Source organism: Chrysochloris asiatica, unplaced genomic scaffold (genome assembly GCF_000296735.1).
Source record: "Chrysochloris asiatica unplaced genomic scaffold, ChrAsi1.0 scaffold00707, whole genome shotgun sequence".
Classification (NCBI taxonomy): Eukaryota; Metazoa; Chordata; class Mammalia; order Afrosoricida; family Chrysochloridae; genus Chrysochloris; species Chrysochloris asiatica.
In genome coordinates this window covers 100816-104168 of record NW_006409225.1, presented here as the reverse complement: position 1 = coordinate 104168, position 3353 = coordinate 100816, and positions in this window count along the sequence as shown.

Here is a 3353-nt window from a genome sequence, read left to right as displayed (position 1 = left end):
TTCTCTGGGCAAATTATTGAATGATGCAGAAAGCATCAAAAGAAGATGGTAGGAATACTCAGAATCACTGTATCAAAAGGAAATGGTTGATGTACAACCGTTTCAAGAGGAGATATCCAAGGTTCATTGAAGGAATTGGCAAAGAACAAGGCACCAGGGATTGATGGAATAAAAATTGAAATCTCTCAAGAAAGTGAGGCAGCACAGGAGGCACTCATTCATCTATGCCAAGAAATTTGGAAGACAACTATCTGTCAAACTGAATTGGAAGAGTCCCGTATGTGTACCCATTACAAGAGAAGTGACACAATGGGATGCAGAAATCATCAGACAAAATATTTGATAACCCATGTGAGTAAAGTTTTAATGAATGTAATACAGAAATGGCTGCAAGCATACATTGACAGAGAACTTCTAAAGGTTCAAACCGGATTCAAAAGAGGCTGTGGAACAAGGGATATTATTGCTGATGTCCGATGGATCTTGGCTGAAAGTAGAGAATACCAGAAAGATGTTTAGTTGTACTTTATTGACTACGCAAAGGTTTTCAATTGTGTTGATCATGACTGCAATATTGTCCATAGTAGACAATATTGCAAAGTATTCCGGAACACTTAATTGCGCTCATAAAGAATCTGTACATGGACCAAGAGGCAGTTGTTCAAAAAGAACATGGGAACACTGAATGTTTTTAAATTAAGAAACGTGTGCGACAGGGTTGTATTCTTTCACCATACTTATTCAACCTCTATCTTGAGCAAATAATACGAGAAGCTGGGTTCTATGAAGAAAAATGTGGTTTCAGGATTGGAGAAAGACTTATTAATAACCTGTGATATCCAAATGCTACAACCTTGTTTGCTGAAATTGAAGAGGACATAAAATATTTATTGATGAAGACCGAAGAGCACAGCCTTTGGTATGGATTATACCTCAATGTAAAGAAAACAAAAATCATCACTACTGGACCAATAAACAACATTCTTATCATGGGGGGAAAGATTGAAGTTGTCAAGAACTTCATTATTCTTGGATCAACTATCAATACTCATGGAATCAGAAGTCAAAAAATCAAATGACATATTGCATTGGGTCGCTATGGGTCGGAACCGACTCGATGGCACTTAACAACAACAACAACAACAATCTGTTGCACAAGTCCTTTTTAAAGTGTTGAACAGCAAAGATGTCAGCTTGAGGACTAAGGTGTGCCTGACGCAACGCAGGGTATTTTCAATAACCTCATATGCATGTGAAAGCTGGACAGTGAATAAAGAAGACTGTAGAGGCATTGATGCTGTTAAGTTATGGTTTTGGAGGAGAATATTTATAGTGCCATGGGCTTCCAAAATAATAAACAGATCTGTGTTGGAAGAAATGCAGTCCCAGTGCTCCTTGGAGGCCAGGATGGCCAAACTTTGTCTCTCATACTTTGGATATATTCTCATGAGGGACAAATCATTGGAGAAGTATATCATGTTTAATAAGGTGGAGGGTCAGAATAAAAGAGGAAGACCCCCAGCGAGATGGATTGGCAAAGTGGCTGAATCAATGGTCTCAATCGTGGCAACAACTGTGAAGTTGGCACAGGACTGAGCATTGTTTCATTCTGTTGTGCATAGGGTCACTATGAGTCAGTACCAACTTGATGGAACCTCACAACAACAACAATATGCTTTCAAAAGAAAGTATTACAAATGAAAAAATCATTGATTTTGCAGAATTCTATCATGTGATCCCCAGCATCATTTCTATCACCAAGACAATATTTCCCAACTACAGATCCTTCTTCTTTGTTCCCAACCATTGCATTCCAACCACCAGAAATGATCGATACATCTTGATTGCATGTTTGATCAATTTCAGATTGAAGAAGTTGGTAGAATTCTTCTATTTTGTCCTCACTGAATTAGTGGTCGGTACGTAAATTTGAATAATAGTGCTATTAACTGGGCTTCCCTGTAGGTGCATGGATATTATACTATCAGAGACAGCATTGTACCTCATGACTGATCTGGATATGCTCTTTTTGACAATGAATGCAACACCAATCCTCTTTAATTTGTCACTCTTGGCATAGTAAATCATGTGGTTGTCAGATTCAAAATGGCCAATACCCGTCCATTTCAGCTCACTAATACCTAATATATTGATGTTTATGCATTCCATTTCATTTTTGACAGTTTTAAATTTTCTTAGATTCATATGTCATATATTCCATTTTCTGATTATTAATGTATGTTTACAGCTGTTTCTCTTCATTTTAAGTTGTGTGCCATCAGCAAATTAAGGTCCCACAGGCTTTACTCCCATGGGTTTTACTCCATTTGCATAATCACGGTTAACTCTACTTTGAGAAGTCAGATCATTCTCAGTTGCATTTTGAGTGTCTCCCAACCCAAGGCGCTCATTTTCTGGCACTATATCTGACAGTGTTTCTGTGCTATTCATAAGTTTTTCAGTGACTAGATATTTGGAAATAGTTCAACACTCCTTCTTCCTAGTCTGTCTTCACCTGGAAGCTCATCTGAATCCTGTCCACCATTGGTAACCCTGCTGGTATTTAAAATATCTGTGGTATGACTTCCATAATCACAGCAATTCACAAGCTGCCATGTATGACTAACTAACAGATAAGAGAGAATACCAAAAAAACATTTACTTGTGTTTATTGACTATGCAAAGGCTTTTGATTCTGTGGATCATGACAAGCTATGGACAACATTGTGAAATATGAGTATTCCGGAACACATAATTGTGCTCATGAGGAATCTATGCATGGACCAAGAGGCAGTTGTTAGAATAGAACATGGAAACACTGGTTGGTTTAAAATTTAAAAAAAGGTGTGTGACAGGGTTGAATTCTTTCACCATACTTATTCAACCTATGTGTTGAGCAAATAAGCAAAGAATATGGTTTATATGAAGAAAACATGGCATCAGGAATGGAGTAAGACTCAGTTACAAAATGTGATATCTAGATGATACAACCTTGCTTGCTGAAAGTGAACAGGGCTTAAAATACTTACTGATGAAGGTCAAAAACCACAGTTTGGTATGGATTGCATCTCAATGTAAAGAAAACAAAAATCCTCACCACTGGACCGATAAACAATATTCTTATTAATAGAGAAAAGATTGAAGTTGTCAAGGACTTCATTCTTCTTGGATTAACTATCAACACTCATGGAAGCAGCAATCAAGACATCAAATAGGGAGAACAAACAAGATGGCAGATCGGGTGGACGTATAGCAGAGAGCTCCGCCAACAATAACACAGAATACCTGAACAAGCAGGCTCAGGGGATGGTCCCAGAACTCTGAACCACATATAATGGAATACTTAGAAGGTT